The 20,965-nt window shown below is 34.5% G+C and overlaps 1 protein-coding gene across 3 annotated transcripts in view; it reads left to right on the forward strand.

Moving 5' to 3' along the window:
* Positions 1–20,965, forward strand: part of LOC118269230 (dual oxidase maturation factor 1) — a 49,199-nt gene that overhangs the window by 15,379 nt on the left and 12,855 nt on the right. For 2 of the 3 annotated variants that reach the window (XM_050698811.1, XM_050698800.1), the window contains exon 1: positions 4,689–4,991. The exons of the other annotated variant lie outside the window; for it this stretch is intronic. The gene's annotated coding sequence lies outside the window, so the exon portion shown is untranslated. Of the gene's footprint in view, positions 1–4,688; positions 4,992–20,965 lie in introns of those variants that run through there. 3 annotated transcript variants of the gene reach the window in all.

The following is a 20,965-nucleotide window of genomic DNA, read 5'->3' on the forward strand; positions in this document are numbered from 1 at the left end:
TCCCTAATGTTATTGTTGGCCTCCATGTTTTTATGTACCTGATGATGAGACGTTTATGACTAAAGCCCACTGTGCACTGACACGTAACATCGAATCAATCACATTTGAATAGGCACATTATGTCGAGAATATCGTGAGACGGTACAAAAAGCGAATAATCAACAACTTTTTGTTTTTTTTTTTCTAGATAGTTATGGATATATACTATATTGTGGTGGTTAAAAAATGAAACTGACCTTCCACAATGTCACGGTTTTTAATAGATGTGAGGGCCATAGGCTTTGCTTTTTATTTCGGACCTTCTAACATCTACATCTGAATAGGAACATTATACGGTGGACAATAAAGTCGATAATGTGAAACTATTTTCATTCTATTATTTATTTCATTCAATTTTAAGTCACCTTAGTCGTCGTATTCTACTAAGAATAGAAGCGCCTCAAAAATAACAGTTAAGTAACAGTTATTCTGCTGTTCACGTGTGAAAGAAATTCAACAAATCAATGATTATGAAAATCTTTCATCTGTCAAAGTCAAATAATTTATTCCAATTAAACTATATACTTAGGTAGGTACTTTTGAAACGTCACAAGTCTGTATACTAAGATCATTAAACAAACTATTAAGATAATTAGTAAGTAACTAGCTAAACTAACACTGTTTTACTTAATAAAACCCAAACAGCATTTTCAACACTTTGACATTCCTCATAGTTCGTTGAAGCGGTGCAGTGACATACGTGAGTATAAACCGGCTCCAAGCAGACTGGATCCAAAAACCACATAAAATGCAACATCTAACGGTATCACGGCTGCGATAACTTTCGTAATCATTAAACTTTTGATTAAAATATACACAACGATCAGTCTAGAATATGCGGTAGCAATGATTTATTATATTACGTTATAATTTAAATATATACAACTGAATTTCCGTATGTCAAGCGTTGATGTTTTGATTTATATCCGAAAAGACAGCCTTGTCTAGCCGTTGATTGTAATCTTTTTAAACTTGCGAAGGTTAATTTCAACTCCTACGCAGGAATTGTTATCTCATATTCTTGATAGGAGTTAAAATAGGTAGGTATATGGAAGAAATTAGAAATGTAATTTAAAATAACTAAATATTTTTACACCTGTTCATGTACTATTAGGAAACAAATCATGCTAAAGCACACGGAGTGCTGAGTAGAAAAATAGGCTTCCAAGACGAAGTAATGGGGAGGATGGCGAGGAATTTTACTCACAATTTAATAAGTACTAGTTGCCATTCATTTGTTTTATCAGTCAGCTGTTCAAAATAGTGTCACATGTGCCGGGCGGTACCGACTACAAACAATTTGTAAACATTACACCACTGTGCTTGTCATTATTCACTGTTACTATACCGTGAAGAATATAATGTAATAATAACATAACATCATTAGCTGAGTTCAAGTAGGCTAGTGAAACTATTCACACCGAAACCAGGACACTAAATTAAATTAGACATGGTGTATGTCACATACTACTGTCAGTATAGTGCATTATATAAATAGTGGGTACAGTGGGTACATATGAAGGTATGGTGCGCAACTTAATCTGGTGTACCAACTGTACTGTAAAAATGTAAGGAATTAAAATTTTCATATGTTTTCTTCGGTCCGGATGAGTGTGACATATAATTTTAACTGGCTATATTGTTACAACAGTATTTCAAATCTAAAGTAATTTTATAGAGAAACATTCTTTACCTAACATCAGTTTTAGATTTAGATTTCAGCCATGATCGTCCTAGTGCAGGGCAACGGCCTCCCTACCTTCCTTCCACTCCTCTCTGTTTAAAACTTATTGCGGCCAATCCACATCAGTTTTTAACCCCCGACGCCAGGGGTGTTATAAGTTTGACGTGTCTGTCTGTCTGTCTGTCTGTCTGTCTGTCTGTGGCATCATAACTCCCGAACGGATGCAGTGATTTCTATTTACATTAAAGGGGATTTATGTGCGAGTGTTCTTAGACATGTTTATAAATCGGTTGAGCCGTTTTAAATATGGGCGGTGTAACGTAAGCGGGAGATAACTGTATAATATCACTGGGATGGGGTTCAAATGAAACCGCACTGAAAGTGAAAATATCATGTTTTCGTACACCGAAACCAAAACATTAAATTAAAAATTAAAAAGACATGGTGTAAAAAAAATTAAAACATTAAAACTAATGTAAATATGGTGCATAAAATACAAAAATATAAAACCTGCACCATGTAAGCCTACTTATAGAAACAAAAACTAGTACGGTAATTAATAAGTAAAGATAAGTAAAATGAAAAATCAAAGCGAACAACTTAACCTTGAATGTAACTGTACCTTAGCAAAATGTGAGAATTATAGTAAGTATATTATGTAATATACTAGGCCTAACTTAACCTAACCTACCTATAAAAAGTATGAAATAAAAAATTAAATTAACTATATTAAAAAACCCCCGACACAAAAACAAAATTTCCCTTTAAAAAGTAAAAAATAATAAAGAAACCTAATCTTTACCTAAGAATTCTAATAATTCAAAAAAATACGTCGCGTTGGGGGACCGCATGAATACGGACTGCACACCGCTGCCAAGCATGTGTTTAAAACTTTTTGCGTCCCCAAACGCGACAATCCACATCGGGGGTTTTTTAAAGTTTTATAACACTTAATTAAAACGAGTCAACACGTCTCCAAGACACAGAAGTACTATTAATAAATTCTTCTCATTAACAACAATAATTTGAATAATTAAACAAAAACTGGTTATATGACTTTTAAATGTCTTTTATCCGACAATAGAGAATTTATGCATTAGCCTGTACAGGTATACGGATTAATTTTGTCTACTGTACTCCGTAGTGTATTATGCAAAGAGACTAACAAAGGACGTCGCGATTCATGTTTGTTAATATAAATTTCAAAAGAATAACTCTCGAGTTACCATCACAATGCCGCGTCTAATTTCATTACAAGTCAGTAAATGACACATGTATGAGTATCAGTGTTACAAAACACTCACTTATCCTTCATTGTGCCGGGAGTAACACAATATTTGGTAAGACAATGTACTATTTTGAGACCTTGCCATTCAATATTGTTTTCTTAAATGGAACATTAAATATTTTTTAAGGAAAAGAGGTGCACTAACACTATTTCTTCATTATGATACACATTAATGATTGAATCATTAACATGAAAAGGATGTTGAAATTAATTTGTAAATTAAATGTGAAACACAAACAATTTTGTTAGCAATTGCTTAAAATAAGAGGCAGGATGGCTTTAACGGTCTAACGATTCTAAAGAACAAATCATCGAATACTCATTTCAAAAATATTTTTGATTCATTGTAGCAAATAACTTATATGCAATATCTTTCAGACCAATGACTGATGGAATCATAAAATTATTCTTATAATATAAACTAATGGCTTCAATCATTATCAGAAAAACCATAAACATATTTTGTTCGTCTATTAATAAATACGAACTAATACATAGAGGAAATATACCCAGTAACCTTGTGCAAGTAGGAAGTGATTTCTGATTCCTATTTACTTCTACGTATACAAGTTGCTATTGAATATGCCAAATAGAAAGGTCAACTGGCCAGTTATAATATATTTCCGATACTCGCTTTATTATTACTACCTGCTTATTATCTCTGCATCAAAATCAATAATGATATTATCATATTTGATTACACTTAATAAATTATTGGTGAGCAGCAAACATTTTCCTATTTAAAACTATGTACATATACATATTATTGGTATGTACGTTTGTGTATCCATCTAATAATAACCTACGTATTTGGTCAGAATACTAAGAACATGAGGAAATAGCATTAATACGAGTAAATGTCAATATTTACGATGTTATGGAATTTTGCAAACGTAGCATTATTTCCGCGTAGCAACCCTCGTGTTTTCGTAGCACATGTTCCCGAGTCGCTACGGGCTACGGCGTGCTACGAAAAGGATTTTTTTTTTTGTTTTCTAATATGATGTAACATTATTATTTATGGTTTATAATTCATAAAATTAAAAAAAGAACTAAATCGAATCAGTGTGTATTGCATAATTTTTAAATGTTAATGGAAAGAACTGGTTTGAAATATTTCTTTTTCTGTAACAACTGGTTCTTAGAAAAAGTTCATCACACAATTATTAGTTACGTACTATTTATTTTATTCAATGAATCTGTCATGCATGCAATAATCAAATTCATATGAAAATTCTCTCATACATTCATGCAACAAAACACACAGCATGGGTCACGCCCTTGATTTCGCCAAAGTAACATGCAAAAGTTTTCTTACATAACAAGAGAGGGCCGCATTGAGAAAGATATTTCCAAAATGATTCTGGGAATTCCCGGTAGGTACGAAATCACTTACGATTTTATGTATGTAAGTGGATCTGGACAGATTAAAAGCGTATTTACATTATTTATAAGTATTTTATGTGATTTCATTCATATTTGTTTCTTTCTGTTTAACTTTATGGAATTTATTAAATTATCCTCTTTATTTCGTAGGTAAGGGAAAGGATCAAAGACAGGATCAACTGTCACGAAATAATTTCCAAGATTTCCTCGCGATACGTGAACGTAACGAGACGAGGCGAACGAGCGCGAGTCGTGAGCGACAAAGGCGACGGCAGATAAGTCGCTACGTGCTGCGTGCGCGTGCGCCGGCCGCGGCCGGAACCTTGAATACAGCGCTCCTTGCCGCGATATAATAATAAAGTGCTCAGTCCGGCCCGAGCCTTTAACGATACTACACCATACGACCGATATTTGTGACAACTCACACGACTTCAAACACGCGATCTCACCGCCCCCTAGTGACATAAGTTTACATCCCCTGTGCTACAGTGACACAACTAGTATACGAATAGTGTATATTGTGATGTTTTGTGCCAATGCTGCTTGTGCCATATTAGGAGGTGTTTATTGTGTTCGCAAGTGCAGTTGGAATAGGTGAGTGGGTATCTGTCACTATAAATCAAGATGCGCTGTCATTTTAATTGATAACCTGTGACTATTTGCTATGATCTCATGTTAAGTTTAAGTGACAATATTTGAGACAGTAATGTGTTACGTAGTATTTAAGTTAAAACATAAAGTTACCAAAACAGGTAAATTTCAGTTGGTTTGAAAGAAGAACAGTGTTTACCTACACAACAAAACTACATTAATTAATAAGTTTTAGTATAAGTAGGTAACTATGCTTATTTCTATATATCAACATGATTCCTTAGTATCAACAATGAGATAAGTACGTATATAGTATACAGTAGTATAATCGAGCACATTGTATTAAGTAGTATCACATAGTTTATAGTTGATATATCGTAGGGCAAACAAAGCTCGTTGAATCATTCAACAACCCGCACATTTGCAACACAGAACGCATCACATTTCTTTAGTATAAAGAGAATAAAATATACACATGCATACATTTTCTGTTGAGAAAGTTAGCAAACATCTATCCTACAAGTTATTATTTTATCTTTCAATGCAACAAATACAATTTGTTTCACAAAAAAATACAAGAGAATCATACTATGTATTAAACTTCAATGAAAATGTATTTTGTTCACCGAAAAAATGACATAACATGTGATTGTAAATCAAAATATCTCACGCCCATAATTTGGCAGTTACAGCGACACGTTATATATGTTCATATGACAGAAGGTGGAATAATGGCCCCATGTGGCACTGTTCCAGGTCAATGACACAGAATCTGAAGACAATGTTCCACTTTTATCTAACCTGGGAATCTGCCGGAAGAAAAGACTAAAGGCTTGCTACTTGTCAACTATTGTCTCTTTCAAAACCGGCTGATGAGATGACAATATTGATTACAATAACACATAGTTTTCACAACCCACTCAGAATTCTATAGTCACACATGACAATCAATCACAGTTTATATATTTTCATACTCGTAAAATTACGTAATTTTCTAATCAAGTATTTGAATTTCGTAAAGAACCTTAAGACTATTTCTACGTGTGATTTATCATGTTCATGTCCCATGAGGTAACACGCATGTAATTATAGTCTGTGTACCAGTGACGTATTAAGCTCTTTTCTTTTTAAACGACTTTATTTCAAAATGATTAGTCAACTCTTAATAGTCTTAATTGTTGAGCCTTGTGTGTGTATCTTAGAATTCAAACGTCCATTCAAAATGTAGTTTACAAAATGATATGAAGTAGGCATTCATTCCGCAACGTGCCAGTATTAAGGTTAACAATTAAGTTGGCATAATGAAGTGAGATTAGCTAAACGATTATAATTTTTTCTGTATCTTCTGCATTCTACAGTTTTAATTACCCTTGATTGCACTGCTCGCTTCCAAAAAAACACTTCCTAATTCGCTTGTGATTCACATTGTTCGAACGAATAGCCGGATTGTTTCTATCTATGCTGTATAATACGTATTCTAACGTTTAAAACTGTGTAAGTCTGCCTTATGGGTTGCTATACATACCATAGCATTGCGTCAGGATTGTTAACTTCTTCTTAATGCCTGTAAAGTTCTCGAGCTATATCAGTTAATTTCTGCTTTATATCCATAATAATCGATAGTATGAAAAGCGTTAGTTGCATGGTCTGCACAATTTACCGCTGTAATAAAACTGGTCTGTTGGTAAAACATGAAAGTGCTCCGTAATTCCGGATTGTTTCCAAATCGATCTATTATTACAAGCTTGCTAGGCACTGGAGTTAGACTGGGTAGGCATTTTGACCGCTCCCACTGATCAGCGATTTGCTCAAATTACCAGTCTGAACAATTATCTAAATATCGCAATCCATAGAACCAACAATTTATGACAACCCACACAATAGTGACATCATCCAAGCATTTTGGCTCTTAATTCAGAGAAAGCAAATTAAAACAATTTAAAATCTGGGGGCACGGTAGTGCCCCGCCAAGACGAGCCAAGCGAAGCGCAAGGGCACTACCTACCTTTTCTCGAAGCGCTTCGTCGTATTTTTGAACCTTCATAACTTGAGTTTGGGTTATACCAGATAAACAAAATTTTCAGGATATAATGTCAGTGGTAGACTTAATAAACCTCTAAAGTTTCAATTGCATAGCTCTTATACTTTAGATTTTATTGATATCTAAAATACCCCGATTTCGTCACTCACTCACTCACTGATGATCAACAAAATTCTTAAGGTACTTCCTGAAGTCCTAGAAAACTGAAATTTGGTATGTAAGCTAGTATTAGTACCCAAACAACAAAAAAATCCTAAAACTTGGAACTTTTACCCCCAACCCCTTAAACTAGGGGGTGAAAGTTTGTTCGAGACTTCCGCAACTTTTGACGCTAGAGGTCTGAATGCGGCCGCGGAGGGTAAAAATCTGAAATAGGGAAACTTAATTCCCTATTTCCTGCTTGAATCTGAAAATCATACACAAGTACATAGAACACAAACTTTTCATCAAATCAAAACATTATCCTACCCATAAGTACTTAGATATGAATAATATTACTACACTAAACTTCGGTAAGTGTTTATTAATCAACCTATACTTTTGAACATAAGCATCGTAAGTATAGTATGCGCCAACGCCCGCCGCCTGCCCCCTCGTCCCCGCGCAGTAGCTAAAAATAATCGGCCCGTCAGCGAGCGCGGCACCCGAACGCGGGCAGACGCGCGAGGGCAGACGTCGTTGACGGTTGTCTCGTTGAATGAAAAGTTTTCGGAATATTTCGGTGATTTAAAAGTTTGCTATCGCGGAGAAAAAAACCATTTGCCTAATATTTAATTGTTAGTAGTTTAGTAGGTAAAGGTTTAGATACTAGTGTTTTAATTTTCATTGATAAAAAGTATTAGGATTACGTTTCCAATTTTCTTATAAATTTAGTAGTTTAGTAGGTGAATTTGTCGCTTATTTTATCGTTCTATCATAAGCAACCTACAAAAAGAAATGAGATCCCACAAAAACATTTCATGTTAAATGTTGCCAAGACGAGACCATATAGCTCGCACTGTCAAAAAGTAATCAGATCCCGTGTAGAGCCAAGTTTCTAACCCTATACTTTTGAACTGGCGAGTTGGCCGCACGGAAAGAGTTTAGAAGATTGAATAGATTTTTAAGCTCAAGCCCATATGACGAATAGCAAAAAGTCCGTGCGGCCGACTCGCCAGTTCAAAAGTATAGGGTTATAAACTTGGCTCTACACGGGATCTGATTACTTTTTGACAGTGCGAGCTATATGGTCTCGTCTTGGCAACATTTAACATGAAATGTTTTTGTGGGATCACTTTTTTAGAATACAACGTCAATTCTTTTCTTTTTGCATAAAATTAATGTCATTTGTTTTACAGTAAAACTTTTTCTACGATCTCTTTTTATGCAACATAAACTACAAATGATAAGATAAATAATAATTATTATTTGGCAACATGAGTTCCGGTATTGTACAGAGAAATACACACTTCCACTTCCGTCTTTATTTATCCAAACGAATATTAAAAGTATTCGATAAGATTTAAACATGTCTTGTAAGACATAATGATTAACTTGAACGGACGCAAACAAATTGATATTTCAATAAGTATTACACAAGTTGGTAATATCAACTTTACGTGAATGCTATAAAGACTTAATCTTTACATAATCCATATACCATGATACCTTTCTGATATAATATGCTATAAAATTAATAAGCTCATCTTCTTTGAATTAAATTAAAGCATATTGTATTATATTAATAAAAATACCTACACATATTTGAGTGGCTTATTAGAAAATATGAGTTTCAAGAAATGGACTTTTACAGTGATTAAAAAACGTGCTGCTAAGTTTTGTATTAAAGTAGTTTCTTTAAAAATGATGAATAATTGCTGTGTATTCACAATTAAGATCGATGATTATATTATTTTTATTATCAGTAAGTAACTAAAAGCAATCTTCATGGTTCTCGCCCGCCCATTCCCAACCATTGTTATTGTTGCGTCAACTCTTCCTACTAATTCGAGAGTCCCTTGGATTGCACTAATAACTAATTCACACAACTATTAACAAGTACTCTACGATTGTGTAAAATGTAATTACTCGCCTTCATACATACTTCAAAATTTTATGGTAATTCCAAGGAGTTTTCGTGTGATCAAAACTCAATTAATGCTACTTTTCTCACATTACCGTTTATGTAAATATACTTTAAGACTGATTCGTTATGAAATCGACTTCCCTTTTTAAGAATTTCGACACTACAAAACTAACGTTTTGTGAAACTGTTGATTGGTTAAATAAGCAAACTTCGAAACAGTAGCTGCAGCAAATTAAATCACAGAAAATTCATTCTACTTGATATAACAAACTAATATTTAAATAAGAGTTAATCATGAATATTCACAAGATGAAACATTAAATAAAAATATGAGAATAGAAACACGATATTTGATTTTTTCCGTGTATTTTTTATTAATTAATTTCGACTGCACAGTCAATTTACAAAAACTGTTGAATCGAATAGAAAATTACCAATGATCACTAGGTATCACGATTGCTCTCGATGCACAAAAAAGTTTGGACTATCTGGTCTTACTATTATTAATATTTATTGGAGCTCATCGATCGATGTAAAGCAAAAAATACAAGGATCCCGGAACTTAACGATCTAGGTAGGTATGTACGTCATAATGATCGCTACTAACGTCTGATCACTTGACTTGTTAAGTATTACCAACAAAAACTTATGGAAAATCGAATTCAATTCACACTCAGACACATTTCCGTAAAAAACCACAAAACTACAAGATGACTAACTTCCCGATACAAATACATATCCTAAAATATTTGCACAATGAATCATCATTTTCTTCTCTCAGCAACAGAGATTTTTTGTGAATTTTCATAAGAAACGAAACCGCAATTAGCTCACTCCAAATAATTTCGAAGAAGACACGGCTAGGTACATTTTTTGCCCTTGCAATAGTAATTACTATGGCGAACTGACGTAATCCATCAGCTCACGACCAAAAAACTTTATTAATTGCTAAATCAACGCAAAATGAACTTAATGGCTGTAATTGGTCGTTAGATGCGTTGAACCCGGCCTTATTTATTATGTTTAATTAGAAGACGTTTTGAGAGCTCCATATTATAATTCTGTATTCAATTATCAGTGTGATGGATGGGTCAGTTAATTATGTGGCACGTCGTTTAAGAAAATTATATTCATTCATTATGTAGGCGTCTGAATATGTGTAGTATGTTACTATAGGAGTGCAGCGAATATAGATATGACTATGACTAGATATGATTTATACTTTGACTTTACCAATATAACCACGAAATGGAATACAGAACCATACATAAATAACAACGAAAATATAAAAGTTTATTACTTTGTTTACGAGTATTTGAACTGCAACTATCAAGTATTAGGTTAACTCTGGTACAAAATCAAACACATGGTACATATGTATAAGGTTTCCAACGAGCCATCGTTAAAACGTTTTTAATAATAGCATTTTTCTTTTTCCACAACTTGAATAGTTTTTCTTAAGCCGATGAATTGCCAATGTTATGTACGCCATTATCGTCCCGTGTATCAGGTCATTATTTTGTGTATTTAAATGTTACATGTTTACGATGTTGCAGTAATTTTCCATTAAATAAATACAATACTATAATATCTTCACAACCCAAAATTCACCATAATATCTACAACAGATGTAGAACAACTAACTAGAACGTGCAAAACATTGCATGAGCGTATTAATTTAACGACGGGACATCCCGTGTGTTGCCAGAACAAAATATTAAAACCAAACCAGAACCAACCTTCATTACAAACGGATGCATTAAAAAAAATACTTTGTTCGAAATATGAAAAACATTCGTTATGCTGTTGTTGTATGAATATGAAATAATAGTTATGGAATGGAGTGTTATGTCATAAAGAAATACACGATAAACTCCTTTTTTGAAGCGTTCAACACAATGGTCAGTTAAATGGGCTGTATGCAAATCTTTGTAGTTTAGTAAAACAGCGGACGACCTCAACGCGGCCTCGGCGGTCATGACGCAGCTTCATAGATCAAGTAGGAAGAGGAAAATTATCTAGCGTACCTACATATCATACATTCTTCATACGTTACTTTCTAGTTTCTACTATGCTACCAGGAAATGCATAGTTCATGTAGAACTATTATTTATACAGACTGTAGTAAAATGTCGCTTCTTGATCTGTTTTTGTTTCACGTTTGCCCGAAATCCAACCTTCTACTTGTGAATGAAAAACTGTCTTTTTTATTTGTTGTTTAATCTCCACAAATGACACAGTAACACAATTTGACCACAGTTGTAAAACAAGTGTACAATTCCTCCATAAAATTAAATAACAACAAAGGAATTAGTCACTTTACATTGTTTCTTAATTTCATTGGACACGCTGCCTCCTTGCCTCCGATGTACGGATGAGATAAACCTGATAAATTCCCACGTTAATTGAGTGCACCGCGGCCGCCTACGTGTCGCAATCACGTTTATTGTTACGGATCAACAAGCAAGACCCGGCAAACGTGTCTACGACTCACATTAACCTCGAATTATCCAACGAATTCACATTACTGTATTAATATTGAATTCATAGCGATATCAATCATTCGGATAGCTAACTACCAAATGTTAATTAAACATTAATTCTCTTATACTATTATGAAACAAAAACAAAAGACGTGAGCAGGTACCTAAAAGCAATAATAAAATACTGATATTAATCCCGTCATTAGTCTGCGGCCTTAGCCATTCATTGTAATGAGTATCTGAAGTTCCTTCACAACGGGCACAATGCTGTTCACGCGGCGTGTGCGCTCACGCACCGCGCTAATCACACCCCGCGCAGCACAGTATTAATTAAACCTTCCATAGGTTTATCTGGTCGCCGGAGGAATTGTCTTAATTCTCTTACGGCAGCTATCTACGAACATATCTCATTACAGGACCTTGGCTCGAATACCAACTGTCCGTTGTTTTTATACACCGGCTCCGCTGTCATTTGAGAAGGTTGTACCGGAGCAGCACTCAATGCAAACATGTTGCCAGTGTTGTTCGATGCACGCGGCTCATGCTCACACCCGTCACTTGAAAAATTACTCTCGGCCAGTAGATGAACTATTTATGTCTATGCACTTAATAAATCAAATTTAATAATTAATTCAGTTATTCAGATACTTGGCCAGATAATTTATCACCAGGATTTAAACGCCCAAGCACCTTGAATTTATTATTTGATCGCACTCACAATTAGCTGATAATTTATAATGTTGCACATTATCTTCGATCTAGATGCCAACAAAAGGTAACGAATTATATTTCGGCTCTTAAATAAATGGTTCTTGCATTTATTTTTAAGTGCGAAATATAATGCATAGCTTCAGATTGTGGAGTATGTGGAGGTCGCCAGACATCGCAGTCAACTATTAAGTCGTAAGTACGTCACGTTTACTATATTTGCTAAAGAACAAAACAAACTATTTGAGAAGTAACTAGTGTTACCGCGAGCATAACTCGCTTACTCTGCTACATTTTGAATGTGGACTATTGGCAAACGAATACGAAACACATTCCGCCACTATAAACAGCATCGCGTCGTCAAGGTTGTCAATCATAGGCCAGCACTCCAAGAGAATGAGGCCTTAACTTACTTACCTCCGAAAAACTATAGAGTTTAACCTCTTACACTTATTTGATATTCAAATTAACAGCTTTTACACATTAGTGGGTCTAAGTAACTACAAAACATCACGACATACGACACGACACGATGATTTTGCGTGTTTGCCGATCGATTGTGCAATCCACAGAGCTAATAGGTTATTTAGTTTTTAAATTCCAATTCACTGAGCCATAATTTTTAAACAAATTAGATCACTAATATTCCGTACCTACTTCTTGTTTAAAAATAGAATTGTCGTTAAAAACTGATGTTATCGGCCAGCTTCGTGTCGTTAAGCCAAATCTATAAGACACTATGTGGGTCTACTTTGAGCAATATTTTTAACTAGAACATCGAAACCTTTACCTGTACAAAACCAACAAAGAGGAACATCTCTAAACCTTGAAATACATCGTTATGTAAAAACTACGATACCTTACTTATGTGTACTGGCGATGGGCACCAAACTCTTTGTGAACAAGTCAAGGTCAAGTTTGGAGCACTTGGCTCTGGTCGAGCACACGTCGGGTTATGTAACGGCGACTGACCGTGCCCACGTTGTAACAAGAACAAGTCAGAACAACCGTTGATTGATCTACTTTAAACCGACAATAAGTATAAAAACTTCCACCGAACGTGTCCAATATAAGTTGAAAGGCAGTGAAATGAAGAACTCGTTTTGTGAACCGATTTTTTCAATGCTTTACGACAATGTTCGTAATTAATGCCCTTGGGAAAGGTCTAGATATACTGGCGATTGATTGTTGTTGTGTGGATTTGTTTTGTATAGGAACATTATAGGTGTTCTGGTCGATTTAACTGTCGGTGGACTTTGACTGTCACTTTTAGTACCATTTTACTTCTGTTATACGAAAAGTGAACATTGCGAAAACAGACTAGGTTTAACACATGACTATGATCATCTGTACTAGTCGCAAATATCTAATTACACGATGATATACGTATTTTTTTTTATTCATACTAATTTCCTGTGCTTATTATAGTTTAATAACACTCAGCTATAATGATTGCCATTCATCCGACCGAGCTTGAGATGCTCTTCAAGATACGGATATGACCATCAATGTCCGAATTATTAATTGAAGTTCAAAAAATATTGACTCACATTATGTATTCGTACATGAACTTTATGTAGGAACGCAATTATACACAACAAGTGGGCAATTCTGCAAAAATAAGCGTAATACTTGTTCAGAATAGATACTTAAAAAAGATACATGAAACAAATATAGTAAGAACACTTGACTTTGACTTTTAAGCATTATAAATGATCACACTTGAAACGTCAATTAAATACAATTTAAAGGCTACGAATTTATTTCAGATACATAGATTATATTAACAATTAAAACTGATACAAATTAGCTCGAATTAAAAACAGTTTAGTGTTGGCACGGTCAAAGTCAAAGCGTTTATTTTTATTAAATTAGACCAGTGGAGGACATTTTCGAAAGTCAAAAATACCATTAACAAGTAATACATTAAACATATTTTTTATGTTTACACGTTTTTAATGTGTATGGTCATCAAAAATAAGAGTGTGTACCTACCAAATATCAGATCAATCTGTCATCAGAAAGGGGGTAAAAGTCCAATTACTAATTTTGACCCAAACAAACAAACGAGGCAAGCTAAATAAAACCGTTTAGTAATAATAATAAAGAATGTGTTTCATTGTCATGAGTCATGGCCATTTACTGACTAAATAAATCTTCTTGGTAAATTGAGATAAAGTAAAGTAAAAGTATCGTCTTAACTTTAGAAAATTTTACGCCACTTTAAGCAATATTTCTTTTACTTACTCATCTATGACTAAGTTATTGAATGGCACAATATTAATTCCTGTGCATTACGAAACTTTTGAGGATGTGCCGTCATAGTGTAGCGATCTAAGAGTGTGATGCGTGTGCGCCGATGTTCCGACCGTGCTAGAAGTCACGCATGCGTGCTGGCCCTGCGGTCACGTACGCTGACAGACTAATTCACGTACATAGAACACCTACGGCAATTTGGCATTAAGCCATGAATAGATTATTATAAGGATCGCCATTATAATATGTTTCGCCACATTTGTACAATATTTGTCCAAAATTAATAATGATCTGGTTATTTTCTATACAATGTGATAGGGGTGACACTTCTAATCCGTTAAGGCTGAGTACTACATCTAATTTTATCGACAAAAGTCGGGGGTCGAAGGGGTCGAATTCCCTCCCCCTAAAAATTATGGCTATTTTAATATTTTTTTACTTTTTTTGATATCAAAGGTTGTATGCGTCGTAGAAACAAAAAAAAACAACAAACGGTAGCTAATAACCTTGGCTAACTAATTCATTACTTTTTTCATATGTTTGATAATGTTTTGGTGAGAAAAAACATCATTTGTGAATTATTTTTACCGAAAAAATCACAATTTTTCAATATTTTCAATTAGGGTTAAACACCCCATATTATTTTTTTTGTCGATAAAATTAGTTGTAGTACTCAGTCTTAACGGGTTAGAAGTCTCACCCCTATCACATTGTATAATTAATTCACAAACATAGTTTATCCATGTTTCCACGAAATTAAAATTGCCAATTAGGTATGTTAACTAAGAATCAGGGTTCAGACACGTATTATTAATGGAGAAAAGCTCTACTAGTTTCGAGTCTCAGAGGGACTCTTCATCATGAGCAGCATGCGCAAACGCACCGACTTCTTGGCTGCACGACGTCGCCGCGTCTGCGATAGTTATTATAAAAATTTGGTATTTGCTGATAATTAGGAATCCCAAAAATACTCAAAGTTCTTTAGAACAAATCTATAAATAGTTAGTGTAGTAAATAGTAGTCGTAGGTACTTGCCACAACAAAACTAGCGAAGAATACACATAATAAAAGCATTCAATCATTAAACGGAAATCAGAAAATCAATAAAGCGTACCTTATCCATTAAATATCAACTCTATAATAAAACGTTTATGCCTTTCAAACGGGAGATCAGAGGTGAGCAGTATAATAAACTGCAGTTCATTCTACCGGTATCATATTTTACTCTCAAGGACGAACGTCCGACATTATAGGCACATTGTAGTCTTTATAGTCGCCGAGAACACGGCGATAACACTATAATTACGATGCAAGTGCAAATTATTGTACTTAGTTATTACCTACGGCTACAAGCATGCATAAGGCCGCCCACTTCACTGCAGATACGATCATCTTTAAGATTCCAGTAACTTGTTGAATCTCTTTCAAATAATCGTGCACTAGGATAGTTACCATAGTAAAGTTACCACGACTTGTATTTATTTTTTCCTGTTATATTGTTTTTTTTTTCGAACTTCTTGTCTAATTTACCTATTAATATGTGATCCTGCTTTTATCTATACATTAGATTTTAATTTATACCAATGTCTATTTCCATTTTGCATTTTCTTTTTCACTAATATCTACCTTAAACTATTTTTAACTGTCTGGGTATTTTTAACCACAACTATTTTACAAGTGAACTAAAAATACACATAAAATAGCAGTCCTACCTTAGTATACCTTTGTTCTACATGCACTATAAGCACAGCTTCTTTTGCCTAATAGGAAATGTTAACTGGCTACTGATAATGATCAGCGACCTTTCAAACAATGCCCATTTAGACGCTACAAGGAGGCGATCGCATGTTCTCTACGAACAAATATGTTGTTATGCTAAGTTGAATTGAAACTAATTAGAAGCAGAACGAAGGAAATAAATACATTCAACAAGCAGACATTAATGGTTGCTTAACCAAGCAAACAAGTAATGCTTTAATTGCATTGCTTGTACGATCTTAATCGTAGATTAAATAGAAAACTTTCCATTGTGTTTCCATTTTACGCCCTACGGCCATTAAGTTAAGGACTTAACAAAATAACTTTAAATTATTTGAAATAAATGGTGTAAAGACATTTCTGTGTAGCAGGTTTCTTGTATTAGCTGTTTGTCTAACCATTATACTTTTACAAAGAATATTTGTAAAGAACAATTAGCACAGTGCAATCAAGTTATCAAGTGTCATTGCAAGGTTGTCTCAACTACACTCGTAATGTCTATTTGATACTTAGATATTCAACAACTTTACGTGCACGTTGTACTATGTATTGAGAGGTGTTTGTACGAAATCAATTAACGAATCGAAGTTTCAAGGGTCGTTGACGGTTTCTTAAAAGCTTAAACATAAAACTAAGAACATATCAGTAATGAACTTTAAAAACCAGTCGATTATGTATACATATACATATGTAAATCACTGCAAGGCGTGAACGCATTCTTTAATGCGTAAATGTCAAAATCGCAGATTACATGTCGAAAGATACGTCCGCCCTTTATTGCTACAATAATAACAGAGATCGTACATTTCGTAAACATGCACAAATTGTATGACAGAACACATTAAAATGTTTAATGTGTAACATTAAGGCTCAAACACAGTAATGACGAGGGTCAACGACAGCAGAGGAACAAAAAGTACTTAAAGGCGATGCCCTGGAACTAGCTTGTATAAAAACTGCGCACATACCTACCTTTTGTTATAATATAATATGTATACGTGACACGCATGTGCTATGGATCATAAACTCGGTAAGGAACAAGGCTGAGTCACTGATTGAGGTAAGGTGCTCCATCGTACCCTGTGCCCTCGACTTCGAACGGCCGTGACAGGTCCATGACCACACTTGGAGCTCATCTGATATGGTCGAGGAAGAATTTTCCTGATCACTCGGATGCTCTGAGACTTTACTATGTACACGTTCCTTGATGTGATTTGTTCGTGGAACTATAGTCAGTAAGGAAAATGAAAATTTTATTTAAATTAGGTACCTACTTCAAATTTACGAGTTTGTAGTGTGTAATAAATAACAGTCTATATATAAGACAAAGTATAAAATACTTTAACCATTTTTATTCTTCTAAAAAGTAGACTTGATTTAATACTTAGAAAAACACAATAAGGTAGACTTTTTCTAATATGTATATGGATTCCACAACCTAATGTTTAGCTACTTTAAGATTGATTAAGCCTTCGGTGCATAATGTATATTATAGTACAAACGATGTAGTATTACAGTAGTTAACGTTGCAACATTAATCATTTCTGTGGTTGCGAACTCCGCAATCATATCCATTAATTATAAAATCCAACAAACGGATTAATTATTGCGTGGTTCCGTACCTAGTAATATATGTGTGCAAGAAAACATTGTTTGTTTGTTATTGCGCTTGAGCGCTTCTCGCGAAACTTTCTATCTCGCACAGCAAAACTGTGGAATGAGCTGTCGTCGGTGGTATTTCCGAACCAATACGACCTTCAAACCTTCAAGAAAAGAGCATACTCCTTTTTAATACAGGCAACACACCTGTGACTCCTCTGGTGTTGCGGGTGTCCATGAGCGGCTCTGATTACTTACCATCAGGTGACTCGTAGGCTTGTTTGCCATTTATTCCATAAAAAAATTGCAACAACTTAGTTATTCAATTATAAAAATCGTAAAATACGTATTTAATTTATGTTTTGAAATCAAAATGCTCTTACTAGACTTAGGTTCCACAAGCATTTGAATTATATCAAACAGTCAGTACCTACCTACCTAGTACAATACATATAATAATGTTAGCATTATTAATGCATTATGCTACAGCAACTAATTTGATATAATATCTACCTTCATGTAACCTGGCGGTTGTGATCGCCCTTGCTATCACCGATGGACAAACAAGGTCAATACACCGACCTTCCTCGGAGCACAATGACCCACGCACTACTTCCTGGAGTCACAGGGCAAGGTTTCTTAATTAGACAATAATAGAATAATAATATTTGTTGCTAACTTCATAAACAATCGTGCTTTTGCTAGATCACCAATTGTTTGAAGTAAATTATTACATTAGTTTTGTCATTAGTCCCCAAGGTAGGATCCTGCATCTCAGGGACTTGAGTTAAAATACCTCCAAAATAATTTAAATTAAATAACTAAATCTGAACCTGTGATACCTAACACGTACTTTATTACTTCGTGATTACTCACCCCTTCGGAGAGTAAAGGGGTGATACAAAGTATTTTCCATTAAGATTTTTTTAAACCTCGACGGTAGCAAAAAAGCACAGAAAAGCACGGCACCGATAGTAAGGGGTTACCGAGGCTTTGCCGACCCTTAAAAATCCTATTTACTTCCTTCTTGACGAAGCCCATATTATTGTAGCCTCCTAGGAAAACCCACGGCAAGGAGGGGGAAATACCTGGAATCGAACTGTACTGACTACTGCGTGAATTCCCTGTCGATGGCGATAGTATTCATTGTCAATAACAATGTCTTTATAATCTTGTATTCTACATAATATTTGATCAAGGCAGTACAAAAATAGCTTTCATTTTAAGCTTGACCCTGAAATTGAACTCTACATTGTTGTTCAATTTCTATAAATAGGTTTCAATACATGTATATACAATACGGGTTTTTGCTAAAAAAAAATATCTTAATCAGCTCTCACAACACCCGCGAAAGGTACAAATGTATTTTACTACTAACATACTACTTACATGCTACGCTACGCATGCCAAACGCTTCAACTCCAAACACTATAACATAGAAAATTTCGAAACAGTCTAAATAATATTATTGTGAAATCTATAAACACAACACTGAAATATACACAAGGCTGAAGAGGCTTCTACTAGAAATCGTACATCACTCAGTCACTCAGTAATACAAAGAGAAAGCAACGATATACGCAACAGTTACCAACATAGCGCCAATATCCATGAATCCTCATAAACGAACGAGTACTACATTTAATAGAAACTACCTACCACTTACATAATAGTAAGATTACTAGTTTTATTCCCCCAGGGAACAAAGCCAATATCGCACCCACTGGCCACTTTACACTCAACCGCCCAATCATGTCATTAGTGTCTTGGAATAGAAAACTATATTACATAATAACTGTAACCATACAATACATACAATCATATTGTCAGAGAGCACGTTACACCTAGGGAAAATTTCAGATTCGGAAAAAAAAAAATATATATATAAGTATCACACAACTACTGGAATTTATTTTGTATGTTTTATACATATAAACCATCCTCTTGAATCACTCTATCTATTTTAAAAAAAACGCATCAAAATCCGTTGCGTAGTTTTAAAGATTATCATACAAAGGGACATAGGAACAGAGAGAGCGACTTTGTTTTATACTATGTAGTGTTTTTCTTCATTTTTATGCCTCAAGAAAGCTTACAGGCTACCTGATGGTTACTCTTCAAAGTTCAACGTAGCTTAAGTACACCTACAATACCGGTACTACGAGAGCATTGCAGATCTTTACCTCTTTAAAAAACTTGAAACACACCACAAGCATTGAAATACTCGTACGTACAAAGAAACTGAGTCGGCAAAGCTTGTTTCATCTACAATACAACAACATTAACTTCCACGTTATAGGCCATCCATTTATTAAGGAGACTTAAGAAGACAATTAGCATTAAATGTATGAAGCTAAGTAATGCGGGTAATTTAGTGTTCAGGTGTTCACCCTTGAACTTTGGGAACCACTTCATTATAATAGCGCCAGTACCTGTACAGACAGATATTCGCAATATATTATTGTTCGGTCTTCGCATTTTTGCGATCCGTAAGCAGCTTGGAAAAACCAAACGATTTGGTTTTAAACCGTGCATGTGTAAGTAATGGGATTTTATGTGACAATACCTGACGGATATTGTTTTTATATGGCAAGGTCTTCTTATGCATTCGTCTTTTGTTTTTGTGTCAATGATTTTTTTGTTGCCAGTTAAAATTAAAAAGTGGTTGTTTATTAACTATGTGATACGTTTTTAAGTGAGCTTTCTGGTAGATGAAAACGGTATCACATTAACAGTGGTTTTCTGAAAACGTCATATCAACAGCCTATAAGTAACCACAGCTGACCAAAGAGATGTTTTCCTTCACCATCTGTCGGTGGTGACAAAATAATCTTAGAAAGTACATTTAACTCTGAAAAAGTCACATTAATCACATTACCGTTGGTAGGTTTCGTACCCGTGCCCTTATACATGAGAAGTACGGACAACCCACGACATTTAAAAAAGAGGAATGTTAATTAAGGGAACAGATCCAAATTAATATAAACATAAAAAGTAATTCACAGTTAAACGAAATAACATAACAACAATAATTTAGATTTTCAAATGACAAGCCACGCTTCAACGA

Source organism: Spodoptera frugiperda, chromosome 2, assembly GCF_023101765.2.
Source record: "Spodoptera frugiperda isolate SF20-4 chromosome 2, AGI-APGP_CSIRO_Sfru_2.0, whole genome shotgun sequence".
NCBI classification, from domain to species: domain Eukaryota; kingdom Metazoa; phylum Arthropoda; class Insecta; order Lepidoptera; family Noctuidae; genus Spodoptera; species Spodoptera frugiperda.